This window comes from Argentina anserina, chromosome 6 (assembly GCF_933775445.1).
Source record: "Argentina anserina chromosome 6, drPotAnse1.1, whole genome shotgun sequence".
Taxonomy (NCBI): Eukaryota; Viridiplantae; Streptophyta; class Magnoliopsida; order Rosales; family Rosaceae; genus Argentina; species Argentina anserina.
The window spans coordinates 34,823,985-34,837,798 of record NC_065877.1 but is presented as its reverse complement, the minus strand read 5'-3'; the positions used below and the strand labels follow the sequence as shown (position 1 = coordinate 34,837,798).

At 37.1% G+C, this 13,814-nt stretch overlaps 1 long non-coding RNA gene across 2 annotated transcripts; it reads right to left on the bottom strand.

Moving 5' to 3' along the window:
- Positions 1 to 10,596: 10,596 nt before the first annotated feature.
- Positions 10,597 to 13,078, bottom strand: LOC126798580 (uncharacterized). Of its 2 annotated transcripts, XR_007672540.1 has the most exons (5): positions 12,800 to 13,078; positions 12,140 to 12,263; positions 11,430 to 11,513; positions 11,119 to 11,349; positions 10,597 to 11,005 (listed from the first exon to the last, which is right to left on the bottom strand). It is a non-coding gene; the product is annotated as an uncharacterized LOC126798580 (long non-coding RNA). The 2 variants fall into 2 exon arrangements; XR_007672539.1 differs by having other exon boundaries at positions 10,597 to 11,349.
- Between the last annotated feature and the right edge of the window lie 736 nt (positions 13,079 to 13,814).

Genomic DNA, 13,814 nt, shown 5'->3' with positions numbered 1-13,814 from the left:
TCATTTTGAGCTGTAGATTTCATTCTGTAAAATCTATCAGGATGCTGCTGTGATGAATTGAATTTCCTGATCACTTGCTTATTGGCAAGTGCTATTATTTTCTTGTGTTCGTGTTGAAGTGTTAGAATCAGTATAGACAATCTTTTCACTGTTAACGTACTGAGGTTCCAAAGCAATAGTTCCAGTTCCACACACAGCCATATTTGGTTTGAGGGATGTAAACGGTTCAATATCCGACGAAACTTAAAAACAAACAAACAAACAAAAGAGGCAAGCTTATTTCAAAGCTAAGAGAACTTCAAACATGAGATTCAAGGGGGTTCTTCTTATTCTAGAGTTAGACACTGATAATCGATGAACCAAGCGAGACGAAGTTGATCGAGCTTCACCTTATTGGGTAGAATGAAAACGAAATGATCAGGGAGATTACGTACAGCGTTCCGATTGGCAAATGGAAGCCAAGTCAACTACGCAGATAACACAACTGAATGATGATACACTAATAAGTCAACATGCCATGCAGCCCTGCATAAACTAAAAGTGAAATCAAGTAGGTGCAGAAGCATTCATGAGAGTTAAGTATCTATCTACACCCTTTGAAATTTTTTAAAGCTTTCACATATATATGAATTGTTTTGCTTGTAAAACCAGTCTTTACCAGTTAAATTAAGTTACATTTAAGATCAAGCACATTCCTGGAAACTTTCCAACTCTCCATGTTATGTAGCAATAACAACACAAACTAAATTGAATGGGAAGAGAAAAATTTGCAAATTGACCTTAAAAACGAACATGTGAAGCGTCTGATGGCCGGCCAGGAAAAATGAAGTAGAACATGTGAAGCGTTTCGATGTTCATGACTTGTGCTTACCAAGTTGATGTTGGGGCACTTTAAACTTATCCAGGCAAGTAATACAGTCTGTAAAGCCATGAATAGAACCCCACAAGAAAGAAGCTGGACGTACATGGGAAATATCATGGTTCATCGATCATGCTAATATGCAAGGAAGCATGAAGCCTCCCAATCAATGTGTTAATACAATTACACATACATAGTGTCCAAGTTGGACACTGAATCAAAATTTGCAAGCTTCACAGACTGTTGATAATGATTCCTCTTAACAATTATAAGATGTTGACGACCCTCCCGTTCTGTAGAATGTTATCAAATTTTCTGTTTTGCTTAGTAATTTGTAAAATTCGCTCGGTTCTATTAGCTAGCTATGTACATGCAATAATGCAATATCGTTGCCTCGCATTTGTTAGCCATGTCAAGGTGGTTCTATAATCTGCTTATTCATCCTTAATTAAAGCTGCGATGTTCTTGAACGTACATTGAATATACGAACGTACGCGCGCAGTCCTATAGCCTTCTACGTACGTTTTTGCCTGTCTGTACATTTATGCCATTTCTAACCAAGATTACTAGTGGATATATAAGTGCCGTGCTCAGTGGCGTTAGGGGCAATATTGGTATGCGTACCTCCGTGCCATTATGGCATTACCCTTCAAACCAAATAGTACTCGATCATAAATTTGTTGCAAGTACATTTGCTTCCAGAAAGAACATATATGTAACTACATTTTTGTGAGATTCCGAGAACTATTTGTCTTTAATGCTCGTGATCTTCGTGCTAGCTAGCTAGTGTGCATGAATTCCAAGCTACATAACTAACCAAATTAAAATTAAAGAGATAAGTCAAGCATATTAGATATGAAACAAATTTAGGTTAATGCAGACAGCCTACACAGTAATGAGACTAATGACCGCTTTGGAGTGATGGATGTGATGTGAAGCTAGTTACTCTTGTATATTGACTTGCCAAGACACCAATTGATCTTCCAATATATCCTTAATTTCCATCAAACATTATATCAAAGCTTCAGCGAAGTACAGCAAGTTTAATTCTCTGCATTGACGTTATGTCTCAATTTTCAAACATCCAAACCCTACGTAATAATTTTCTATGCTCACATTCAGTTCGACCCCACGCCTAAAGTAGTTCTTTTTAGGGTTTACAGGTAGATTCTGGCTCGATTGTTAGCAAGTCCCTCCAGCCATGCGTATGTGAGAAATTAACCTAGCTAGCTGTTATGAAACAGATTCATGTGCAATATTCTAAAGATCCATTTATATATGCAGAAGGTTTCATTTGTAAATGTACGTGGTATGTGCTTTATGATCGATAAATTTCAATCTGAATGTCGATGCAAGGATTAGCTAGCTAGCTATGGCTGAGAAATTAAACAAATAGGTCATCAGAACTCTTTGGTCATCTAAATTTTATAATTTATACTTTTATACAATACACCCATGCATGCTTGGCTGATTTGGCTCGACCATCTTGCTAATATTTAGATAGTTGGTGGTTTGATGTGTAACGACCCCAAAATTTCGAGCTTAAAAACTCAAAATTCTAAAGTCGTTAAACACAAAATAATCTCAAGCAAATCGAAATCATTTAAGTGCACAGCGGATCATCACTGAGTTATCAATACAACTCAGAAAACCAATTATTACAACCCAAATTTATAATTTACATTACGTAAGTTGGAATGTAATAATCCTCACAATCTCTCACAAAATAGACACACAAAATCCTCACACAAGCTGGAGGTAAATCACTTCATGTTCTCTGAGCGGTCCGTCAATTCCCGCTAATCTACACCTGCGGAGTCATCCACTACACCATCGAATTGGTGCACCGGGATTGTAAACACAAACCCGGTAAGCTTTACAGCTCGTATGAGTAAAATCAAAATATAATTCGCATATCAAAATATACGAAAGATCACAAAACAACAAATATAAATGCCCTCATGAGTCACTCGTCAGCCCATCTGGTTGACCCAAAGAAATATGAAATAAAACGTTCATGAGGAAATTAGGTAACCCTTCTGGTTACCCAATGCATTTATAATACGGGTACCAAGAACGCTGGTACACATCTGTTACCCCTCTCGTAATACACCGTTGATATTGGATAGCCACCCGCTACCCAACATCCAAAATACACCGAGTACCCATGAGCAGATAACCACCCGTTACCTCGCATGCAGTACTAAGGCAGACAGACTAGAGCTCTAACTGTATCGTAACTTTCGCCTGGCCAAAGGCTAGGTTTCGACTTGCCAAACACGTACAATAATCTCACATCATATTGTACCAAAATCAGGTCCGAAGACAATTCACATTTTAACAATCACAATGTTAAAAATCACGTACAATAATCACACATCATATTGTACCACACATCACGTCCGAAGACAAATCACAATTTTTAACATTCTCCGTGATAAAATCATGTACAATAATCACTCATCATATTGTACGTTTTAAAACTTTCACGATATCACCACAATAAAAATCATAACAGTATATTATATAGCAAACTATATATATTCGTATTTATTACCATTTATACAATATATACATAGTTCACTATATCCTATACATGTCATATTTCATAAACACCTGAAGAATTACGTACAATATTCTCACATACTCATGCTCAATTTTCCGTCACCGAAATGACTATTTATAATGCATTAATAACAGTACGTAATTTAATGAACTATATATATATTATGTACCTATTACCATTATACTATATATATGTAGTCCACTAAATTATATACATGTTATAATTCATTTGATAAACACACTTGCAAAATGTTGAATCACCACGAGGGTAGATTCGTAAATTCAGTGAGATTTTACTCACCTTATCGACTCGAGCGTAATTCACAATTCCCGATGATATTTCCTTTCCTCGATTTAGCGATCACCTTGAAAAGATAAGAAAAGAATTTAGAATCGTTTCGTAACCTTTAAATGCCGAAACAGTAATAATCGGTTACTGTTCAGCAATTTTCGGTTTTACGAAGTTACTGTTCAGTGGTACTATTCACTGTTACTATTTCCAGATACTGTACAAATATGCAATTAATACGTATTTCTGTACGTATAAATATTATGTACGTATTTCTGTACGCATAAATATTATGTACGTATTTCTGTACGTATAAATATTATGTACGTATTTCTGTACGTATAAATATTAATACATATTTCTGTACGTATAAATATTAATACGTATTTCTGTACGTATAAATATAATATACGTATTTCTGTACGTATAAATATTAATACGTATTTCTGTACGTATAAATATTAATACGTATTTCTGTACGTATACGTACGATTTAAATGTAAATACAAATTCAGTAAATAAAATTTACTAAATTACCCTTTTACAAATTACTTTTTACATTTACTGAAAGTAATTTATATTTACATTTACCGAAGGTAAAACTTAATTACATTTACCGTAGTAAATAAAATTTACATTTACATTTAAGTAAATTACCAAAATACCCCTATCGGAAACACTGTCGCACCGCCGCACGTGGCGGCGCGTGGGGTGCACGCGCCACCCGCCGGCAGGCCGCGCGTGGGGCACACGCGCCGAGCCCAGAGACGGCGCGTAGCACGCCACCGCCGCCCCAAAACTCTCCCCTCCCTTCCTCCGCCCTTCCCTCGGCCTCACGCCGCCCCTAGGCTACTCCACGCACTAACACGCGCCGCCCACTGCGGCGGTAAGCCTTCTCTTTCAAACCTTCTCCAATCCCCCTCCGATCTCCACACATCCATCCCAAAATCATCCAAAATCATCACACAACATCAATATCATCATTCCTTACCTTGATTGCACGGCGGAGCCCTTGAATCGACGATGGTGAAGCTTGAGGTGCCGGCGGAGGAGATCGAGCAGTAGTGGAGGTAGGCGGCGATTCGAGGCTTAATCTTTGACGCGTGGTTCCAGGGATGAGGAGGAGCGGTGGCGAGCTTGCCTCGAGCACGTCGTCGATGTGGAAGCACGGCGATGAGATCCCCCGAGCTTCAAGGTGGCGAGTCGCGGCTCGTCGTGTCCAGGGGTGACTGAGGGCGGTCGAGCGACGTCTTTGGGGTGGGTGGTGAGTCTCACGGCAACCGGTGAGGCTAGATCGCCGGTGGGCAGTGAGGGAGAGAGAGAGGGAGACTCGGGAGAGCGAGAGGGAGAAAGTGAGAGGGAGGCGGAGAGAAACTGAGGGTTTCCAAATCGGAAACTAACTTCCGACGTTAATAACTTTTACATCCGTCGTCCGATTTGAACGTGTCACATGTCCACGCACTCGTATCGACGAGCTCTACAACTTTCGTGAAGGAAGTTTTCGCAACCAATCGACGGAATAAAAGTCGATATAAACGTTACGGAAATGTAACGTTTTTCAATTTAAACGTTCCGAGAACGTTTTCTTTTCTCGTTTACTAACGTCGCAACCAATTACGTTCATTCTAATAAAATTCGAAATTTTATAGAATTCCAAATCAAACTAAAATGTTTGAAATTTAGGGTTATTACATGATGAGAAACCTGTAATTATATATCCAGGATGCATGCTTTCTATGAGGATTCTTGTACTATTTCTCCAAGTATATATAGGTTATATGCTTCACTCTCGCTGGACTATCCTTTTATGTTACGTTTTCTAGTGTTAAGTCTTGGTTCAGATTTCTTGTCCGAAATCTCGTTTGGTCTCTCTCCCTATTCTCCTACTGGGTTTTGTGTTTGAGATCATACTCTTTTATAATCCTTCATCATCAGTGAAGTTATCTTTGAATCAAAAAAAAAAAAACTTCCAAAATTTGGTTCTACTGTACTCATTTTCTAATCATTTTTCCGAGACTGCAGTACGCGTGTATAAGGAGTAACAGTGAGACTTGTATAGGGAAAAACTCTGGTAGATGTATGGATCTCAACCAAAAAACTCATCTTATTATTAATGATCGCAGCAAAAGTCTCCTGACTCCTGAGTGAGCTTAAGTTGCTGCTATATTTATTGTCTGAGATGACATGTCAAATCAGCAGTACTAATATGCGAGAGAAGTTCATGCATGGGAGCCTTAGTTTCCGGACAAGATTAACATGCAGCACCGTAATTTGCCTTCTTGCAAAAACATGCGGGAAGAAATTAACTAACATTTCTAGAAGAGTGATTGGAAATTAAGACCGACTAGCATTAGGAATTAAGATGCTGCAGATCGATGAGTTAGCTACGGCAGATCGATATCACAACAGGGAAATACTTTGCTGTCACTTTAAATGCTACCACATGACTGTGTCATAAATTCTAATGTGACATTCACATGCTCTAAGAAATTGCTCCTCATCAGTCATCACGTTAATTAAGGAAAAAATAAAGTAATTAATTCTGGCAGAAATTAAATTGCACACTGTCAGATCTCCAAAATGGGCAGAAAAGTATGTCTGTCAGGAAAAAAAAAAGAGTGATGTTATTAACACGCCTCAAATTATTAATATCACACCCTTATTAATCTTTTATTACTTTATTTTGATCTCATTTACAAACAAACAAAATTACCCTTTTACTTTTTTTAAATTTCTTCTTCTTATTATTATTACAAAAGACCAACATAATAGACTAATTAAGAACCTAGCTTATATAAAACACTACAGTTCCAAGGGTACAACTTTGAATTATCAAAACTGGAAACTTTGCACAATCAATAGTTCAAAACATTTTTTTGTTCATTAATTATGGTGATTCACACCTTAGAAACTAATAGAAAGTGATGGTTGGTGTTGCAATTTGATTAGATAAGGCTTGGAATGTCACGACCCCGAAATTTCACGTGTTAAACTCAAAATCGAAGCCATGAAAAACTCTAAAACAATCTCAAATAAATTAAAATCTTCTTATAGTCTCAGCGTATTGTTACCGAGTTCATAGTACATCTCAGTCGAATTGATTATTACAAAACCAATTTATAATTCAAGTATTTTATCAAATGGAGATGTAAAATTCTTTCAATCCTCACCACAAAATAAAATAAAGAAACTTTGAAATCTTCAGAGTAATCCTCCAATTATGCTAATCTACACATGCAGAACTATCCCTTACACCATCGAATAGGTGCACCGGGATCATAAACAAAAACTCGGTAAGCTTTGCAGCTCGTATGAGTAAAGCAACAATAGAACACGCATAGTAATACAAGAGAAAAATTCTGAAAACATTTAATTATAAATGTACTCATGAGTCATAGGACGGCCCATCTGGTTGTCCAATAATATATGAAAATATAAGACATCGGGTAACCCATCTGCTTACCCAAATTACATTTATAATACGGGTACTCATGAGACCCAGATACTCATCTGTTACCTCTCATGCAGTACGCCGTCTGATACTGGGCAACCCATATGTTACCCAATATTACAAAAATATGGATACTCATGAGACCCAGGTTACCCATCTGTCACCCCTCATGTAGTACATCGGCAGACAGACTAGAGCTATAACTGAATCGTAACTGTCACCCGGCCAAGGTTTGGTTCTGATACTGCCAACACGTCCGAAGACAGAAAAACGTTTTAACATGACTCAAAGTTAAAACCACGTACAATACAATCCTCACATGTTATTATACAAAAACGAAGCGACTCATGCTTAAATGAGATAAATATCAGTGATATAAATAAACTCATTTGGAAATATAAAATATGACAGTATATAATATAGCAACTCATATATATGTATCGATTTTACCATTTATATACATACACAACCCACTATATCATATACATATCATAGTTCGATCTTTTAAAATAAAGCGTAACTATGAATCACCACCAAGGGTAGACTCGCCATATGAGATTTACTCACCTTATTTTCCTGAGCGTAATTTTCACAATACCGAAAGCAAATTCTTCACTTCTTTTGTCGATCACCTAGTTGTATAAAAAAATAATTAGAAACGTTACGTAAAACCTCAAATGCCGAATCAGTACTACTGTTTTACTGTTAAGTAATTTATGGTTTTTACATAATTATTGTTCACGTAAATATTGTTCACGTATTAATGTACATGTACATATTGTTTACGTATTCTTGTACACAAATGTACTGTTATAGTAAATACTAATCACTGATTTACCATTCAGAAAATTACTTTTACAATTAATGTATGTAAATTACTTTTACAATTATTGTTTGTAACTTACTTTTACATTTTAACTGTACAGAATTACTTTTTATATTTACTGTACATAAATCACTTTTTACAAAATAACTGTTCGGGAATTACTGTTCACGCGACGCCGCACATGGCGGCGCGTGGGGTTCACGCGCCACTTCCGACAGCGCGTGAGGCTCACACGCCAATTCAAAACCAACGCGTAGCTCGCCCACCATCGCCCAAAACTCTCCCTTTTCACCTCATCCACCCTTCCACGGCCTAAGGCCGTCTCCTGCCCCCCTCACACTCCCTCAATCACCGCCACAGACGGCGGCACAAACACTCCCTCCTCCTCCTCCAAAACTTCACAAAATCAACAAAAAAATCCACACGCAACATGTGCAACAGTCGAATTAAAGCATTTCCATACCTAGATTGGACCTAGGATTGCCGGAAAGTCACCAGGAAAGCTAGAATACCGACGGTGGTCGAATTCATGAGAGGTGAGGCCGGCGGTGCTATTCGACTCCAATTTGGTTGCAGAAGCCTTCAGCGATGAGGATCGGCGATGGTGAGCTAGTCCCCGTGCTCTGGTCTCGCCGGCGACGAAGCTTCGACGGCGGCGGAATCGCAGGAACCTTGGGTTGTCGCGCGAGCTTCACGACGGCGAAGGGATGCGTGTTGAGGTCAAGGGCTGCTGCTGAGGACCGCGTGATGCCTTTGAGGCAGGCGGTGAAAGCCACGGAGGCCGGAGTCTTGGAGATTGCCGGAGGCGATTTGAGAGGGAGAAAGGGTCGGGGGGAGAGAGAGAGAGAGAGAGAGATGGCTGCGGGGTGAGAGAGGGTTTCTATTTTTGGAAACCCTAGTTTCCAAAAATTCCCTTTTATAGCTTTTCCAAAATCGGAAACTAATTCCGTCACTAATAACTTTCACATACGACGTCCGATTAGAACTCGTGATGTGTCTACGAAATTGTATCGACGAGCTCTACAACCTTCGTGAAAGACGTTTTTGGAAATGAGCGACGGAGTAAAAGTCGACTCTCGCTTCGCGGAAACGTAACGTTATTCCAATTTAAATTTTCGAAGACGGTTCCGTTTTCGATTAGACATCGTCGTGACCATATATAAACCAGCAATTGCAGCAGCTACCATTGGCTTTGTATGTTGACCGAAGAAGATGAAACAAAATAGGGAAATGGAAGCGTACGTTGTGGCTTCAGAAAGAAAAAGAAAGTTTTACCATGTTTCTGATTCGAAGGGACATAAAGAATCGAAGAATACAATTACATTAATTTTCATCAACCTATATTATTGATGTATACATATGTATGAATTAATGATGGTGTGCGAATAAAACTTAAAGAGGTAGTTTGGGATTTGAGGATGACAGGAGAATGGAAAGGGAAGGAAAAGAAAACAAATGCAAATGGTAGTTTAGGTGATTTGTAAATGAGATTAAAATAAATAAATAAAAAATTGATAGGGGTGTGTTATTAGATATTTGAGGTGTGTCAATAACGACACCCAAAAATAAATGATCAAAGAGGGACCACGAATCAAAATTGGGTTTGGTTACAAGAATGATAGTGGATCAGCCTGTGCTAGAATTCGAGGCAAGACTGGATTGGTAATCTGTAACAGTTGTGGGCTGTAGTTGAAGGTCGAATAATTTGTGTATCTCTAAGTCTAATTGAGTAGCAAGAGATACTAATGCTAAAAACATGAACTCTTTCGTAATAATATAAACCCTAAGTATATATACTGTGCATTTCGATTCTCTCTGTTTGAGTGACTTCTATGCACTGCTTGCCATATGCACAGTGCACTCTAAGTATATATACAGTCATGATCACATACATCTAGATATATACATGCATGGTCGTGGAGAATCTCTGGCTAGTAAACCTTTCTATAGTGAAAGAAGATTCCGATCGATAAAAAATATCAATCAAACTTTTCATCATGATAATACAAAGAAAAAGAAAAGGAGTTCGATAACCTCGTCACTAGATAGGTCTTCTATTTTCTATTTTTTTAAGCCCCTAATAACTAGCTAGTAATTTCAAATTAATCAAAGTCCGCACATATAGAACTTATCGTTTAATCACATCAAATGAAGAACACACTACACCAATTATGGGTTCTAGAGATAACCACAAAATGTCTCTAAAGCTATATTAGTGACAAACAAGGTTCTAACAAACTTCGGGCGCTCCCTAGGTGGACAGTCAGCGCAAAGTGCCCAGACGATTAATCAGACACCTAGGCGGTTTTTATATTTTTTTTATTATTTGTAATAACAAATGAATATATAATAGACTTAAAAGCATTTTAATGTTCCAAAATAGCAAAAATTACCTCAAAAATAAATAAAATGTTCACCAAGTGTGAGGTTTGACTGTTTGAGAGACGTGAGGGATTTTTTGGTTTGTAGCTTGGGCTTTTGGTTTTAAAAAAAAAAGACTATTTGAAACGTTATGAACACAGCCAATTACAATCCAATGAACCCATTTGAATGAGCCCATAATTTTATTTTATTTTTCTTCTGTTGGGTCAAATTTAGAACAATAACACATTTCAATAAATTAAAGAATGTATAGCAGCAACAACTCAATAAGAATTGGCCTTAACATTTAAATATACAATGTACATATACATTGATACTTCAAATTGATCAAGTATACACACTAAGTTTGGATACAAATAGAAAAGTTTTAAACTAAGCTTCCATAACACCTACATATCCCTTATAAGCAATCACGTAGTCCATGCATTCGAAATGTTCAAAATATTTTTACCTTCTGCGGTCGTTATTTTCAATTTCTCTGGCCTCTCAACCTAAAAGAAAAACACTTAAGTTATAATTAGTTTGTTAGATTATATAGCGTGGAACTGTATGAAACAATACCAAAAAAGTCATAATCTAAGTTCGCCCCTTGGTCTCTAGCACTGTAGGTCTTCTACCAACATAATCGTTAAGCTGGAAATGGTTAACAACCATAACAATGTTACTGAATGGGCATGCTGTTGACAATGGATATTAACAGTCTTATGTGAAAGAAAAAGAGAATGGTAAAGACGAAATTGACATACCTTATCAGTCCATTCCATCATGAAATTGAACATGTATGATACTATTCAACCACATGACCAATTACCATGAATACCAGCCGAACCTTCATTGTTTTTGAGAAAATCTAATACAATTCCAACTCTGTTAGAAATTTCCAGAAGACATTAATTATAGACTTATAGTACATAAAGCTCACCCCTGACATAATAACCAGGGTAATCATGCTCCACATGTTGTGTATGACTTTGACCCTGAGAAAGAATGCATTCTATTATAGATGCAATTGGTAAGCTTCAGACAAGTTGATATGCTTGAAGTTGTGAAATGTTACCACTTCAAAATTGGTTCAAGGTAGAAAAGCATGAGCGCCTTCTACAACTAGATGTATTGCTAAGCTCAGAGTAAGCTCAATTATCTATAAAGAAAACAACAAGGAAAACATAAGAGTGCCAAGGTTAGTGTGAAATAAAACCGGAGATAAGAATGGCAAACTAACCAAAAACACACTCAAGCACAATCCGCCGGTAGAAACCTACAAACATTTGATCTAATCACAGTGAACTTATCTATATTCAATACCATATAGTTAGGATAATCTTCCCCCTTCTACCATTAGAAGTAATTATTTTCCAACTATGTATGTTAAGAACGCACTCGATTCTAGACCAAGAATCTGTGAGAAAATTTCCAAATATTAGTTTCTAGATAAGATGTTCATCAAACACAACTCATTATCTATTTGCAGTTGTGAAACTTATATAATTACCCCACCTCAATCAGAGACAATGATATATGTGCAATGCTACTTGAGAAACCCCAAGGAAAATAGTTATCATATATTTTGTGCATTACTAGAGAATTACTAGATTATAATACAAAATCAGAGTGCTTTTGGTTTAAACCTGTATCTGCAAATATTGAGCTAATGAGTTCAAACATGTGATTTGATAAAAACAAGTTCATAATACTACCAAATAGAAAAAATAGAGAAACATGAACTGATACTAATTCAAAATAGCATCGACTATTAGAATTTCTTACCGAGTGAAGTATAGATTTCGGAACAGAAGCACAACCTTTCATAGCCTTCATTATATTTTGCAATCAAACATCTCCATTGAATTGACATAAGAAAGTGGAGACTTTGGCTTGAAGAGTGACAACCCTATATTCCAAAATTAAAGCAAGGCAAAGAAATCAATCAGTAACTACAAAAACAAAAAACTTGAACTAAAATCATATGTTAATAGAGAACTATGCAGTCACTCATATTAGTACACAATGGATGCGACCAGAATTTATATAAAAAAGTTGCAGAATATGAAGAACACAATAGTAACAACACCCCATATATAATCCACTTGTAGTAGAAGGATGCAAAAGCCATCTTTCTCTATTTGTTGTTGCATAATGTGCTACTACATTAGCATGCACCCCAAATTTTGCAACAACATGAGTCCAACTCCAACCTAAATACATTCATGCATCAAAAGAGAATTAAAAATTACAATGAGTAACCATATCTCTAAATAGGAGCAAGTCTATGACTTTTATTCGGCAAATTTCAACTGTTTTTACTCAGGCATTTATGCAAACACCTAATAGGCATAGCCCAAAGTTTATTTAGATTCCTATGAAACCACTGTGTGGTGAGATTGTAATATTCCACAACAAGCTAAAGCCTAGGGTTAGAATACAAACCTTGTCGTCCTTGATGGTGAATGGGCGAATATGATTAGGTCCTTGAAGCCTTCATCTGATCGTCCTTTGCCTCGAATTGAAACCAAACACTTGAGATTATTGGCATGTGTAGGATTGAAAAGCGTTGTGGTTTCCCCATTCCAAGTTTAGGAATTTGATGTAGACGTGATGGTTGCTCTTTCCATCAATCTAATGAGTAGAGATAAAACAGGATGGCAGTTTTGGTCAGATCTGAGTTGGGTCCTTGAGGGATTCTCATGAGAGAGAGAGAGAGAGAGAGAGAGAGAGAGAGAGAGAGAGAGAGAGAGAGAGAGAGAGAGAATTCTTTAATTTTTCTCAAAAACTAATCCAATTTTTCGTTCTAAAACATGCTGATCTTTAAAATTGAGGCTCAAAATTTTGAGGTAGCGCCAAAAAGATTTAGAGGAGCTACGCTCTGTCTCTAATAGTATTAGAGACGACTTTTGATCCGCCACTAGTTTTTTCCAAAGACAATCCCACAATTTCCGACTCAATAGAGACGTTTATACTAATTTGTGGTCCAAACAAATGATCACGAGGCATCATCTTTTGCTCATTCCACAGACAGTAAGTTTTCTTTGGCAATTGACAAGTCGGACTTTCTACGATAGCACCTGTGAACTAAGTCAATTAACTTAACTTGAAAGGATCTAGATCATCTAGGTCGAGTGGCATCAATCAAACCCAAGTTTCCATTTTCAATTGATCAACTTGATTATAACGTTGTTATCAAACTTCCCATTTTAGTTTGTAATAACTTCGAGATGAGTGTAACATTTCCATTTCACTTTGTATTATTGATCGATCAACTTGACTAGTGAGCATTACTTAAACTATACGCACATCATTGAATAGCATTACAAGTTTAAATTATAGAACGGTAAGTACGTGGTTAAGCTCAGCAAAGCTGCTTTAATCCCAATACTCTAAAGGCACAGCACCAATCGATCACTCTGCCTCTGATCGAGAATGGCCATCACAAAATTGGGTTCGG